The following is a 16,394-nucleotide window of genomic DNA, read 5'->3' as shown; positions in this document are numbered from 1 at the left end:
CATTGCCAAAACATATTTCTAATGCGCATTCTTCACAATAGACGTCATGGTACGTTTATCGCTTCCCAGTCCGTATCGTACACGAAGATAATTTCGGTATATTTCACCGTCAAATAAATTACCTTTTTTTCTGAATAAAATATCTATCAGCATCCCGTAACGGCTCCCGCTGGAAACGGTTTGTTGTTTTGAATATTCTTCAATAAATTCAACAACCAATTCCATCCCTTCTTCAGCATCGCTCCAACAATCTAGCCTATTTGTTTGCTACACCTTCCTTATCAGTTTCTCGAACCAAAAGCAAACTCCCCGTACAGTGCCGAATGCATCGACCGGCTATGATGTTGCCCGCATTCGTGGCAGATATGTAAACTACATGCAACAAAACGTGCATATAAATTTCAATGCCCTTCACAGAAAGATCCGTTCGGTGGAAGCGCTCCGTCACACGGCCGGGGTTCGTCTCGGTTGCCCGACAATGGCGAGCGCCCGCGAAAACGATATCCTTGCTCGTGTTTCCTGAAATTTTCATGCATGATCAAACTTTGTTTTTCCAATATCGTACAACACCCCCTTAGCCCTAGCGCATGGTTTTCTTTGCCCTTTATGTGATGGAACGAGTTTTCTTTGCTTCTTTGCCACGCTCAAGCGAGCATCTCACAGAAACACGTATAAAACGGGAATAGTTTGAAGGAAGGATGCTAGCGCAAATAATGCAAAAAAAACCCCGAGACGAACGGCTTAAACCGTCGCTTTCATAGAAAAACACCAAGAAAGCAAGAACCGCTTCCTCGGCATCAAGGCGTTAAAGTACGAATTGAAGGGAAAAAGGTCTTCAAGCCTTTTGGGTCCAACCTGGCACGACGTCTGACGGAAGGCAACCATCTCGTATTGTTGTTGCCGGGTTCACCTCTCGCGGGAACGTGGGGTGGTTGGTTGTAGCGAATGTTTTTTGTTCTCACTTCTATTCCATTTTATAGTGAGAACTTTTTCCGGTGGATGTTTGATGCAACGGCGGTGCAGAGAAGAAAAAAAAAAGAACTACATCTACCCATAAAAAGGGGAAAAAAAGTTTCACCTTCAGGCTTCCCGTTTGTCTAGCGTGGTACCAAAACGACATTACCGAAAGGTTTATAACCACGTGGGAATCGTTGCAGGTTTTTGCTTCCCCGTTACAAGGCACGTTGTTCTACTCGATTTACGATCAAATAAACGCCAACTAGTGCCGCACACTGTACGGGATAGAAAAGGGGTTTTGGCAGTGGGCGGGCATTAGATGGGGTGGTGACTACAGGAAGATAAACAACAAAGATTTGCACACAAATTCAAACCACAAACGAAACGGTGAACGACGGTGGCAGTGAGCTTTTATTTGGGTATTATATGGGTTTGCTTCTGGTTTCGCTGGTGAAAGCAGGATGATTGAAAAACGATACAGTATAAAGTTGATGACGTGGTATATGATATATGGAAGGAAACATGGCATCGTTATCTAGTTTTAAAAAGAATTTGTAGTTGAAAAGTGACAAATAAACCATAAAAATATCATAATGAAAACTTGTACAAGAAGCAACCTGTGAACAAACAAAAACAATTCTGAATTATAAAATGGCTTGAAATTTAAAAAAAGTATCAAGACAGAAATGAAATTTTAATAAATAAAAAGAAACAATAGAAAAATGCACCAACAACCAGTAATAAGAGCAAAAATCACAACTAATAATTGAGCAGAATATCAAAATAATTTTCAGTAGATTAAAAATAAATCATAAAAGAAATTAAATAAGAGAAAATAACCATGATTTTACAGTGAGACGACATTTTATAGACGAACTGCTTAAGATGTGGCATTCACTGTATCGTTAAGTTTACTCCTAACTGTCATTTCACACCTCAAGTCTCTAATACACAAAACAGACCCACCACCGTTTCGACTGATTTGTCATTTTCACCAAACTAGCTTTGATCTGTGGCTTGACGTTTTCCTCCTCCACTTTATTCCCTCCCTCGGCAATTACTTGCCTTCATCAACACGAAAACATTCAACTTTACCTTACTGTTTGCAAACATCGATAAATCACTTGTGAACAACAACAACAAATAGAAGAAAGAAAAAAAACTATAAATGCTTCATCAGCTCCGGGATTTTCTCTCCTTTCATATTTTCCCACAACAGTAGCGAAAAGAAGAAGAAAACAACCCTAAGCAAGAAAAGTTAACACTTTCCCCCACTCGACCAAGCAAGTTTTCGGATCTGTTTTCCTCGTAAACATCTACTTTCGCTTTCACTTTACAGCAGAGCTGTGCTTAGTTTTTGCTGTTTCCACATTTCTAAACACACAAACACAGCGTGAGCCACGGAGAATTTACGTTCGGAAAAAAATTGAATATGGCCAAAATGTTTCCTCCAATCATTTTCCTTCAACAAACACGCTTGCGTTCAGTCACTTAAAGCAGCGCTGAATGCAATGAAAATGTTTCAAAAAATGGCCGAGGGTAAAATATCCATCCATCACGGTTGGAAGCGGGAATTTATCCACATTTTTACCACCGCGCTTCTCGAACTATCTGGCACTGTTTGCTTCGTTTCCCCCCCCCCCCCCCCTCTTTATTCCAGCCCCAGGTTGTGGTACCCATTCAAGCCAATGTTTACAAACCACCCATGAATTATATCTACTACTAACAGAAGCACCAGAGAGCGCTTCTTCGTGGAACTCTTGGAGCTGGGAAATGCATTTTCCCTTTTCACCGAAGGAAACTGCGATCTTTCATCGCCATTTCGACATTGATAGTTGAGAGCTGTTCCCTTCTAGCTTCGAGTTAGTGAAAAACCATTCCGAATGAAACCAGAAACCAGAGGTATTGTTTTTTGCGGGCCGCCATTCCGAACCGTTTCCCGGCTTAGAATGCGTTTGCACGTAAACTACCTTGGAAGTACCTAAAATTAGCTTCCCAAGATTGAACGCCGCTTCCCGTAGAGTCTGGCCCAAAACCGCTTGCCGTCAGAACGCCTACCACCATATCTCTTTGACAAGATCTGTTCCTTCTCAACGGTCTGCAGAAAGGTTAGGCAGTAAACGCGCGCTTTTCCAAACCCAACCCACCAACTCGGGCCGGTACCGATGACATAGCGACTCGTTTATTGCACGCTTCGCGCTCCCACCGCAAACAGGAAAACCGCTGAGAGGTGTGGAATTTTTATACGAATTTATAAATTATTGTTTGTTTCCTCGCACAGCGCCTCCTGCCTCGAGAAAACGAGTGGCGGTTTATTATTGTATGTGTCTCCGGGTTTTTTTCGAGCGAGCTGGGTTTTGTCTCCTTCTTCTCCGTGCACCGACAGCGTCCCACATCATCAGTCAACACTGTCTGACGGACGATCTTCAGCCGTGGGTTAACCGGGCTTCTTCGCTTCAACCCAAACACCCGACCGGTTGATGAAGGTTGAAATAATGCTAGCTCACCCTTGTGATTGCAGTCGGTGAAAATTGGAGCGTAGGAATGCGATAAGGTGGCGTATTTTCATCATCATCATCGGTTCGGTGCGATGAAGGTGCAATTCGTCCAGTACGTGGGAAGTGTCTTGACAGTTTGTATCGGTTTTGTGCCGTGTGTCTGTGGGTGAGTGTGTGGGTCTGTACGTCTGGGCAATGTTTCAGGCGTGGCTGTTCTCGTTTCCGTGTAGACGATGGTTGGAGGCCGGCACTGTATTAAACGTCACGTGACACTTGCTGGGACGATCGACTTGGGCGTGCAAAAGGTGCGTCTGGGAGGAATTTGTGTAATTTGGAACACTGCCCTGTTTGGCATAGCATGGCATGGCATGAATACAACGATGAGTGTGAAGCACTTAGGGTAGTGAAAACATCATTATTTTTGTTGAGCTTAAACTGAAATCGGCCACTCAAATTGTGGAACAATTATTTTCATAAAGCTTTTCAAATTTTCATACCAACATACTTAAAATAAGTCGTAAAGCAAGTTTTAAAAATTATGTAATAATCTAACCAATCAAGAACAGTATAAGAGGAGGATATTTAACATTTCCAGTAAACGCATAAAAGACTTATTTTGCTGTTGAAAATTTGTTGTTTGAGAGAAACAAAAGTTTTATATGAAGCATCAACCACTGTACCAAGCTTGCTGGATTTACTAACATTCCTCGAAAAATTGTCCTTGTCCTTGTTAGCAACACAGCAGAAGTAGAAGAAAAAGCAAGTAAAAGTAGATTACAAACGCATAATTGTATTTGCTTTCACTGATAGCGTTAAAAAGCTTATTTTCAAACAAGAACTCAATTGATGGGTTCATCAAAAACTTTTCCATCGGTCATTTCAGAATAGGAAATGTCCTTACTGCAAGCAAACATTGACGGCAAGAGAGACAAACAAAAAACATCATGGTAAGTGCTAAAGCGTGAAAATTGCTTCAAGCAAGTGAAAAAAAAAACCTTCTTAACCATAACAGAAAAAAACTTGCTCCAGTTTAAATTACAGCACCTTCATTAGCTGCCTATTTTCCTCCTCTTGTTCGTTCTTTCCTTTTTCCTTATGCAAAGGAAAATTTATCTTTTGTAACCCATCATTTGGCACGTCATCAGGCCAAAGATAAGAAAATTCAAAAATTAAATTAACCACTAACCCTTCACCATGAACACAACCTTCATCATCTACCGTTTTCCCATGCCACTTTCCGTGCAGCGAAGGTCTATTTTGATTCTCGAGCCAATCAGCAAACCCTGCGAGCCCTCAGATCCGATCCTGATGAGACACCCTCATCAGCTCGGCGTACCGCACAAATCAAATTTAAAACCACTTGAAGATATTACGCGTGAAATTACTGAAATTAATACGCAGCTCGGCAGTTCCGCCCCCGTGGCGTAGTAACCACTTGACCAAACATTTCTGCTTCTTGCTACTTTCACCATCCCCGTGGAAAATGCGGCACCATTCCTGTTGGTTAACCGAAAACCTCCCTTTTGTTTACCCCTTATCCTTTTTTTTTACCACGTCTTTCATTAAATCAACCCTTCGCAATGGTGTTAATGGGTGCGTTGGTGCTGGAAGGCACACTTTCCACACTGCCCAGCTTCATTCCGTTCGGCATTCCTGCGCTGGAAAGGGCTTGCAAGAGAAAAAGAGGAAGGGTTCACGAACATTATTGTTTTGCTGAATGGTAAGTAAAAGCATCCGCCTTCCAGTAGGGACGCGTTATCCGAATGGAATTTTATTAATTTTAGACGGAACATTCTTCACATAATTCGTCGTCTGCGCAAGAAGCGAAGCAGGGGCGAGAGTTGTTACGCTAAAAATCGAGACAAAACGTGGGGAAAATTGTTTTCAAAGCTCACCAGTGCACGAGTGAAACGATCAGAACTTTTGGGAAAATGTCGGCGCTGGAGAACAAGCGTACACATTCCAGCTCGCGAAGACACTAATCCAGAAAACCCGCAGCTATAGCGGAGGGTAGCACCGTCAGCAGACGTGGATTCTAATTCTTGAGAGTCCACAGTTTCCACGGCCTTGACACGGTACAGCACAATCCCCACCGGGAAAAAGCATATTTGTTGCGGGCTTGTGCAGACTGGCTTAGAAATGGCTCAACGATTCTCCGACAACTACGGCTTCGAACTGCGGTTGAAACACGAGCACTGAAGTGGAAGGATTAAATTGATTTGTTGAACGTTGTGCAGCCAGATCGTCGGTGCTAAGGTTGAGGGTTTTAGCTTCGAAGGGACGGATAGGAGCTTGAGATTTGAGAACGAGTTAAAGAACAAGCTGTTCATGTTTAATTAAGTAATTCAGGCAATACGTCTGGTGTAGGATTTTCGTGCGATAGCATCAGTGATTGGGAGGTGTTAATCCACCCGTTGTAGAAAAGGATGCGATAGTTAAGCCTGTTGTGATTTGGCTGACTTTCCTGGGAGTGTGAGATAAGCTGGTTTTAGTGTGAGATGTGTAGAGTGAGTGGAATAAAGTACGGTGGCGGTTGCTGATTTCAGCATTGGTTGGTATTCATAAAGTCATCGTCATGTTGTGGTGTAGTGACTAGTCATCGTTGTGTTTTTGGTACAAACTTCGTCTTATTTTTCTTCTTAACTTAGCGATCTACTAAGTCAAGCAGGCCATCGAATGTCTTACTAGCATTATTTTGTATCTTACTTGGCTCTGAGCCTGGCTAAAGATGAAAACATCCAGCGAAATTAGAAAGATCTACGATATCCTTCCTTTGTATTGTCTATTTTCGATTACTTTGTTTAATATTCCTTCACCGATCGCCATTATTACATTGATTCAAAACTACGCTTCCTATGCAAGCCTCTTCTCGTATTTTACGGCTGCGGGTTATTAGATATATTATATGATATGGCAGCTAGGCAGACGGTGTATGATTCCAGTGAACCTCTGCGGTTTCCATGCTTCCAACCTGTTGGATTTCCAACTGTACAACTCTTAGAGTTCCTAGTTTCCTTTCTGTTTGTCTCGCCTTAGATTAACCGTAAACTAGCCTCTATTTGTTTTTATTAAGGTTATCCTTTAGATCATCAGGTTTCACAACAGGGCGTTCGGGATAATTTTGACAGTTACATGTTTGTTTATAACTCGTGATCGAGTTGGCATAGGAAAACAAGCAATACGTAATTCGACAGCTAAAAGTGTACGGAACAAGCAGCGAAAACATCCCGTGATAAAAAAAATGACAAAAAAGAGTACATTGTGGAAGCGGGTCACATGCATCATGATGATCCGCGCCGGACGCGACAACTGCCGACACGGTTAACACCCAGAACAACCGGTGGCTGGCTTACTGCACGGCGGACGTGCCACGGGACCCGCAAACCAAGTTCCCCCAGACGGTAATGTTGTTTTCCTGCGTGTCATCGGAAGGGGACGTGATGCCGCCCCACTTTTTCGAGCAGGGGCTGAGGCTGAACGCGGACTGGTACATTTCCATGCTGGACACCGTCGTAAAGCCTTGGATCACGAGAGTGGCCAACGGCAGACCGTACGTGTTCCAGCAGGATTCCGCTCCGTGCCATACAGCCTCCAAAACGATAAAGTGGTTGGCAACCAATTTTAACGACTTCACCGCGCCGAATGTATGGCCTCCCAGCTTCCCGGATCTTAATCCAATGGATTATTTCGTGTGGGGCGCGGTGGAACGGGACACCAACAGAACCTCCAGCAATACCAAGGCGGAGCTGAAGGCGAAAATCAGGTCCGTTTTCGCGGCCCTACCCCGCGAAACTGTCGCCAGGGCTTGTTCTCGGTTTCGGAGACGGGTGGAGGCCGTAATAGAAACCGAGGGCGGATATTTTGAATAAAATGAATGAAATACATGGAAAACTACTATTTCTTAAACAAAAAAAAATTCCCCGATTGTTAATTTTGCCATAAAAATTTTTTTTTCTCCGTCCGGAGACTGTCAAAATTATCCCGAACGACCTGAAGAAGCAGATATTGCAAAAAAAAAAGTTATTATTTGTAATGGTTTGACAAGGCTATCTGACGACAAAGCGCTGAAGACATTTTTAAATATTAAGCGTAATTAGCGCAGCTTCTAAAGAATTATGTTGTTGCATAAAGCAAATGCTCTTAAAAGATTTAATTCACTTATTTATTCCATCACTGTTTCTGAAATTAAGAAACATTGCAAGTTTGAGATACGCTTATCAAAAATTGCGCCGAAAATTTTTTTTTCTGCGTTCGTATTTCGTTCCATACCACCAAGAGATGAATTAAGATAATTAGTACTGTTCGATATTTACTCTCATCCCAGGAAATTGAAACAGGATTCAATGGTCACTCCGATACTCCAGCAACAGTGCCTAATTGTATCAGTACCGTAAACAGTGCCGCATCAAATATTGGTTCTGCTGCTTATATGCACCGGAGAACTGCAACTGCAAGTACCGTGCAAAGATGTGACCGTTCTCACTGGTAGCGCCGTATGCAGGTGGTTGAATAATTGTTCCCTTCCCTTTCGACACACCAGAGATCCTTTTCAAAATCGAAACGAGACTTTGCAATCGCTTCGGAAAAGACCAACCAACCCATCGCTTTTGAAGGGCCGAAGGGCCGGATAGGAACGGAATGGTAGTAGTTTTCGCTCCTACCCCGACACGTGGTGATTGTGGTTTTGCGCTCGACTCGCACCGAAATGGTACCGAACCGCTGAGCGATGAATCAAAACACACCACACCTGTGTGTATGTGTGCCGATGGTCGCTTGCGGTGTGACCGTGTGGTGTGATTGTTTATTTCAATTACATTTTCCACTCTCCATTAATTGATTGGTTTGGGATGCATCCATCGAACGCAACGTCGGTACGGTGGACGTCCGGCGAGGTGCGAGTGTGTTAAGGCCCGACCGACAGGTAGGTAGGTGCCTGTGCTCTTAGTACATGCTTTTGTCGAGTTTTATGCACGCACGGTGTGACTTGCTGGAGTGTCTACCGATGAGGATAAATTTGCATTTATCGAGGCTTACCGTCGTAAGTGTGCCTGCCCATATGTAGTCGATGGCAGAAAGTAGAACCGTAACGGTGTCTTGAAACCACGTAGAATGCTTTCGGAGTACCGCAATTTAGGGAGGTTTTACCATTTTGCTGCAAGAGTAAAAGTCAATAGTTTCGCTTTCTGTACACATTTGGTCAGAGCGTTAGATGAATATATGTAGGAATCATCGAGTGAATGTTATTCTAGAATTTTTTGAGACACCATAAATTTGCAATACTTATCCCAAATCTATGCATGCAAATCTACTGAATATATCGTAATATAATAATATCGTTACATAAACTCTTAAGCTGGTCATTTTATGCCTCACTTAGAATTATTAAACTAACCATCAAAATGCAAAGTATATTTGCACAAAAGCAAACAGAGGTCGCACGCTGAAGAGTTTTAATTGCACATACGATAAATGAAAGTAAAAACTGATGTTCTGTTGAGCACTCGAGTAGCCTCAAAGCGTTCCACCATGCTGCAAAAGTTCGGTTGATGTCACCAACCAGTGGCCACTTGACTTTCTCACATGCGCTCGACTCGTAATCTAATTGAAACGCATCCGCTTCAGCAACCTGTCACTGGCTGGTTGCTACGCTGGCCGAGCGCGATGCATTTTAATTTTCTGCCACTTTTGACAAGCGAGTGTAGTAGCTCGCAAACCGAAAGCGTCCGTAAGTAACCGGGTGAGGCACACATTTTCTTCGTTTTATCTTTCAAGGTGCTTTATTGCGGTGCAAGTGGAATCCGAGGGGAGTTTATATGTTTTTCTTTCCAAGGATTCGTCAGCAAAGGCGTTTTCTTGTGCCTTGCACTTGAACTTTTGCTCTCGGTTTCACCTTTTCAAAGCAAGTTCAGTGGCGTTTAGAATGGGATTAAAACCCGGTATAAAGGCACGCGCTCGTATGAAGTTCTTTCGAGAGAATGCATTTTGTAGAGCACATTAAGGGTGCAATGACCATTCTTTAATGGAGACGCTTAGAAGACGACGAGATACCAATGCTTCAAGTATGGTCCGATCTTCCAAGAAATGTTTCCTTAAACTAAAGTTCTGATAAATTAATCTTTTTTTAAAATTTAGTACGACAAGCCAATTTCTTGCTCTTGAACAGACGAACTTCAAATTGATTTCGCGAACAAATCTCTTCATCCTCGAGGTAAGACGATCTCGTTAGTAATACACAGAAAAATAATCCACCAACATCCGCCATCAAGGATAACTAGTATCGATTACGGTCGACGACCACTTGACTGCTTATCCAACAAAATCCCTGTCACGAAGATGTTGCAATTCAATGAGTTCTCGAACTTCAACTTTTCCACCTTCCCAAAACACACAATACCAATGTGCAATCGATGTTGCAATGTTGCAATCCGGCGCCCGGTCCCATCTGTCGCTCATCACTGTCAAAAGAGATTGCACGGATTTCCTTCCGGCTCCATCGATGCGGAGTGACATTTCCGAGGCGAAGGAAACGTGTCCGAGTTTCAAGTTTGACATCGTCTCGCCGTCGCCATCACCATTATCCGGACGGGCATTGTCTACGGCTGGATGAGGAGCCGGGCGGCACCGATGCCGATCGGTGTCAGCTCGGATGGTGGTAAATTTATTCATCGTCCTTCGTTGCTGTCACTCATGCAGTGAGGTGCAGTGTATATAAGCTTACCGGCTTCACGTCGACGTCGGTACAGGAGTGCGCACTTGGTTTGCAGAGTGTTTCATGTAATGAGCATCGTTTAATTTAAAGTAGGTATAAATTATATTGAAATTTAATAAAACACCTTCACTCTTGTCGAGAGCGTGAAGTCAACTCACACTTTCCCATCGTTTTGAATTGCATCGAGACCGAACACAAGGGTGGAGAACAATTTTCTATTCATTCCGAGTCACGGTTGGGAAAAGCTGTTTTCCACCGACGCAAAGGAAAGGAGCCAGAGGGGCGCACCTTGTTGCCTTTTAAATGCTTGTGGAGCAATCAAACCGCATCGCTTTGGTATAAATTCGCAACGAAAATGCATAACAGGTGCACAATGGAATTGGTGCTTGTTGTTCATTTCATGCTTAACACACCAACCGCCAGAACGCATACTCATGGCAGACGGCAACCATCTTCCCATCGCGCTTGAAGTTTTACCTCACTATTCAATCGAACATTTCATGGAAACAGTTAAACCCACGTCTATCCTTCTCTCTCGCCTTTGCTTTCCTATAGCATTTTGCCTGCCTTAGATGCGAACCTGAGCAAACGTCGGTTGATGATTTAACCAGAACGCTTAAGACGCCAGAAAACGCACGGTGCAACAGACAGAACCAGGTGTTTCTGTGTGTGTGTTTAGCCCGGGATAGGAAATGTCGAGTGTAAGCTGCCACTCACACAGGAAATGTCGGAAATGGTGCTGGATTGACAGGCATCGTGAAATCTGTGACAGCATTACACTGGCGAAATGAGTTGTAGCAATTGCATAGACTAGTGATCTAGAAGTAGGGTTTTGGATTTTTATAGCTTTGAACCTATTTGAATCTGATTATGCATAATTTTTTTTTTTTCGCTCCCTTCTAGGCGTCGCTGCCTTCTCAGCTACTGAATCGCTCAACGGTGAAGGTAAGTTCAGTTTAGGAGCTGCACTCATTTAATAAATAATGATGATAACTTGAAAATATTCCTGACAAATGTATCCTTAGGTTTATTTCCTGCTCCACAAATATTTTCCTAACTTAACTATTTGTAAGAAAATGCCTCGAAGAACTACAACATTCCAAATATTTCCTTTAGTTACAATCGTTTGCAGTACAGCTTTTACAAGGCAATCGATCTCCTAATCATCAACCTCCGCACTCATTACATGATCTGTGAAATAATCTACATCAGCAAACAACCCATCCATACATCCACACATCCCAATTGAAATACGCAGCTCACACGGACAACAACGACGACGACACAAAACTAGGTGCAATTTTCATCGAACTATCCATCAACACCGCACCCGGGGAACCGTTCTGAAAGGTTTACACCCCACAAAACCCATAATATCGTTCGCGAAAAGCTCATTAAAACGTACAAATACCACCGGTGAGTATCGGTACAATCCGAAAACTTCGCCCCATTGCTGGTTTTTTGCGAATCCATTTGCAAAACCAGCAACACAACACACCTGGTCGATGTATCTCACCTTACCTCGTTCGGCAAAACAACGTTTTAACATTGTAATTACACACGATCGATCTCTCGCAGAAGTTCCCAGGAGGCGTTTTGGTAATGGTTGGTGGGCACCTGGAGACAGGTGCCTGCCACGTGGCATTCGTCTATGGCAGTAGAATTGTGTGTGTGTGCCCGATCGTATTTCTTTCGGGGCTGGAAAAGAAGCAAGGGCGTGGAAGAATGTGGAAGCAAGGCAGGGGAACTAGTGACTATCGCCGGATTACCGATGGCTTCCATCCGGAACATGATAAATTGATATGGATTACGTGCGCCGGTGGTGGTAATTAATTGTTGGTGGTGTTTTGTTGACCAGCAACCCACATTCGGGGCGCGTTCCATACCCTGACGCCAATTGTCCAGCAAACAAGATTGGGAGTGGATAATGTTTCCCGAACTAACCAACCAAGCCAACGCAAGCTATTCCGAGCCGGCAAAAATCTAATCGGTTTCGGTGAACATTTGTCCGGTGGGAAATATTCTTTTAGCGGAGTCAAACAAACGAAAAAAAAATTGTGTGCATTTGGTAACACGACACACCGAGCCGGTCTGGAAATGAAACACGCTGAAAGATGAATCACGACCCGGATGAAGCCATTTGCACATTTTGGCTTAAATTCCTATTAATAAAATCGCTGCTCAGCTGGTTCGGGGGAGAGCACCAAAACAGGGCAGCTATGATTTATTAATTGCAATATCACTCATTGGATAGGCTCGATCCGAACGGAAGAAGGAATTCCTATCCGTGCAGCGGGGTAGCTGCTGAAAGGATGGAGCGTTGGTAGGGACAGTTTCGATACACCTCAAACCATCATAAACGGTCGCCATTTATTTACGTACCGCCTAAACCACACTCTCGCACATGCAGCCACCTAAGACGTAACGCTATAAATATGTGTCCATCGAACGCGAACCTTTAGCCGAGAGCTTCCCTTGCCTAAGCCGCCAAGACATGCGACCGGGGGAGGCTTAGCTTTGCACCAGCACTGTGACCGGTGTGTGTGAGGTCAGTGTCGGGTTGTTCGATCGGTGCCGGGAGTCGGGAACGGCACCGCACGAAAATAGCCGCATTATAAATTGCATCATTAAGAAGCAAGCTCCGTGACCGGAGCGCAAAAGATTAGCGTTGTTAGCAGCTGTTTCGTGGTTGCAATTGCGACTGTCGGCACTGCGTGCAGTACGGTGCAGTAAAACGATGCGCCGATGGATGCTCACGGGATGCTGGCGGTGCGTGCAGTGCAGTGCGCCGGAAAGGCCGAAGGGCGAATGTAGTTAAAGGTCAGCTGAAGAAAGTGGTGGAAATCGGGTGCAAATTAGTATGTCCGAGCATGTGGGATGGTTGGAAATTGAGACATCAAGTGGTCATTTAGGCTTTGGTATCGCTTTTATGGTCATCCAACCATGGTTTGAAGTGATCTGTTTGATTTAAATTATGTTTTATAATATTATTCAGACAGCAGAACAGTTTTCATAAACGTTTTATGATAAAATAAAGCAAACTTTACAGCAAAATTCACATATTTAATCGGATTGCTGATCAATTTCATGATAAATCAGTACATTTTGCGGTACCGTAATCGTATGAAACATATAACCATTTTTCGCTACTATCAACATCAACTTACTAAACTCTCTAAAGAACTTATCAGAGTTTGTCCAGTGTACTGATTCAAGCTAGACCAGAAGTTGCTTGAGGGTCCAGCTGCACTCGTTGAAAAATTATACAGCCCCAAAGTTGAAATCTAATATCCATTTTAAAACGTGTTCCAGTTATTGAGATTAGTCCTCAGAGTTTCCTCGATAAATTTTCACAGTACTCTATCGTTATAGAGTCCCTGAGGTGTATTCTCGTGGGAACTACTTACAACTACAAACCAATAGTACGTGACTAGTGTTATCCATGGTGTAAGGAGCTCAATGATGCAGGAGACTTCTTATTTGCTTGGTTTTTGTCGTTCTGTGAGCAATCATTAATGTTTTGATTCACATAAGTGAACATTCATATAAAAATAAATCACAAAATCTAGCAAACAATATTTTATTGACATTCAAGCGCAGTAAATCTCCACATTATTATCATTTTTTTTTAATTTATCATATCAATTTATTACCATAAATTGAAAATCAAATAATTCATCTATTTTCTCTTCACTCAATTCAACCTTTTACCTAAGCTTGCATATTAAGGCTCAAGAAATAAATTTTCTTCACAACTGTTCTTCAACTGTTTCTCAGTAAACAGATAATATTTTAAACATTAAATTTGCTTTAACCTTGGCGAAGGATATATTCACGCCAATCATTCATAAATAATCCCGCTCCTGTCACACTCGTATCCCGAGCTTTAAATCAAGTGTCGTTTACACCAGATTTTCATACCGGATTTCTGCTATCCCAACGCTACTTAGCATTCGTCGGCTGAATCAGCACTCGAAATGAGATAATTTGTCGCCAAGGTCTTGTGCCACTCAAAGGCCTTTGCTTCCGTCTCACAAACCCCTGTTTCGTGTACAATCTTCAGACACATAAAAACCCTCCAAACACACGCAGCATGTGCAAACGTGTGCAATCGTGCTGGACATGATTAAATTAATCCACACCAAAACGAATCTAGCCGAGGGATTATGGCACGCCATCGTTCCCTCGGCATCCGTGAACTGGAGCACCACATGGAGGATGATTTATTTTCGCAATGCACCAATGCAAACTGTAGCCGGTGGTAGCATGGTTGGTGCAGCTTTTAATGTGCCACATCCGCAGCTGCTGGCCGGTGCAACCATTTGGAGTGGTGCATGGATGAAATTATTCCGATGCTGCGATGGGTTTTTTTTCTCCTCTCTCACCGTGTTAATCATGCAAGCCAATATGTTGGTGGCTTAAAGCAAGCGGTACCATCATCGCATTGCCGTTCATTACTGTCGGATCGGATCTTGTAACGTGGTTTTGAAAAAGTTTCATCTTGAGACCATTCTCGCATTTGCTTTCAAACACTTGAAAACAGAAGCGAATGACATGATAATGGGCGTGCATAATGGCTGACACTGATGTAGAGCACTTCTTACAGTTCTGTGCAACACTGGGGTTTTCTCCAAACACCGGAAAAAAAGTGGAAACACAAATCCATGCAATGTGGCACAGCTTGTAAAAGCCGAATATTCATGTAAAAAGCATAATGTCTTCATAATGGGACAGCAAACAGTCCACCGTTGCATCCTCGTACTTCAGATTCAGCCTCCTGCTATCGTTTAAGAGCACAACTGTCTTCGTCGCAGAGAAGCTTCACTTGCATCCTCGGAGCGACAAGCAGAGGTGCTTGACAAAAACCACGCGATAATGGCCACAAACTGTGCTTCGTGTCTCAGCAACTGGTATCAGTTACGAGCAGTTTTTGAGGAATCTACACATCCTACATGCAAATGTTGCATTGCAACACACAATCCCATTACAGCTGCCAACGGAGTGTAAGTGAATTTACATTTGCTGATTAAAAACAACATAAACCGGATCAATTTCCTTTCGGAAAAGATTTTTTTAAAGACATCCCTCGTATTTTAAGTACTCCTCAATTATGCTTTTCTACGATTTTCTTCTTTCGCTACAAATCTCAGCAAAATACAATTTAATACCGTCCATCCAACCAACCAAACGACAGCAAATCAATTTGTACCACACGATAAAATTTACACCTTTTTTAATTGAATTCAGTCGGCTTACGAAGATTTACCTTCGTGCCTCTGCCATCTCCAGCCATGAGAGGGAAAAGAAAAGATAAATCTCTCCTAGCCTCACACACACACACACACACGCAGCTCTCACACCTAGGACTATAAATCTTACCACACCGTGATAGTGCTATGCAATGCCCTAGGTACCAAAAAGGTGGTGTTGTAGCATCAGCCCTAAGCGAAAAAAAGCATCCCTTACTAACAGCTCTCTCTCTCTCTCTCTCCGTCCTCGAATAGTTGCGGTTAAACACGGATCGTACCAAACAACCCTGCACCCAACCCCTGACCACGAGCATTTTATTTACCACAGAGTGCGCATTTTTATTACTCCTCCGCAAAAGGTGTGAAGTGTACCGGCGAGTCGATAATTCTGGTACTCCGGATTTAAGCAACGAAGAAAGGGCAAAAGTTATCGAGAAAGTGCTCATTTCTGCTTCTTCTCGTTCCGGCAGTGATAGGGCAGAAAGCGTTTTTTTTTTTTTTTATTTTGTATGGATGTGAAAATACCCTCACCACCGGTTGGCGTACAATGGAAGAATCATCGATATCAGACGATGCATGCGTCGGTCACGAACGACCACGGTGCCCAACGTTGCGATCGTTCGAAACAAGGGAAGTAAAAAACAAATCTCGAAAATCGCTGCATTTCAAAGAACCCACGGGAAGAGGATGAGCTAGGATAACGATCGACTGAACGACCAAACCGGCAGGCACGTTGCCGTGGTCACTGTCGATGGAGAGAAATCGATGATGCTGCTCGGTATTCATGACGTTACGTGCTGTTACACAATGTTGCGTCCTTTCGCTTGGAGTTTGATTTTTTGCGTGTATTTTGCTCGATGATTTTTTGTTTGTTGCGTATCACTCGTTCTTGCTAAGTTTAGATGTCCTTCCGTTGAAAAAGGTTTTGTCGTGTTTCATATAAACTTTCGTTTTTTTCTAATTATTTATTTTATTTACAAA

At 43.1% G+C, this 16,394-nt stretch overlaps 3 protein-coding genes across 3 annotated transcripts in view; 2 read left to right on the top strand and 1 right to left on the bottom strand.

Annotated features, from left to right (window-relative positions):
• The window catches only part of LOC126562982 (charged multivesicular body protein 6), a 250,061-nt gene that overhangs the window by 66,649 nt on the left and 167,018 nt on the right, over nucleotides 1-16,394 (top strand). The gene's annotated exons all lie outside the window — the stretch shown is intronic.
• Nucleotides 1-16,394, bottom strand: part of LOC126561997 (esterase B1-like) — a 474,259-nt gene that overhangs the window by 294,685 nt on the left and 163,180 nt on the right. The window lies entirely within an intron of this gene.
• Nucleotides 1-16,394, top strand: part of LOC126561411 (uncharacterized) — a 197,643-nt gene that overhangs the window by 20,910 nt on the left and 160,339 nt on the right. The gene's annotated exons all lie outside the window — the stretch shown is intronic.

This window comes from Anopheles maculipalpis, chromosome 3RL, assembly GCF_943734695.1.
Source record: "Anopheles maculipalpis chromosome 3RL, idAnoMacuDA_375_x, whole genome shotgun sequence".
In the NCBI taxonomy this organism is placed as follows: Eukaryota; Metazoa; Arthropoda; class Insecta; order Diptera; family Culicidae; genus Anopheles; species Anopheles maculipalpis.
The sequence above is the reverse complement of the archived record's forward strand: the minus strand, read 5'-3'. Positions and strand labels throughout refer to the sequence as shown.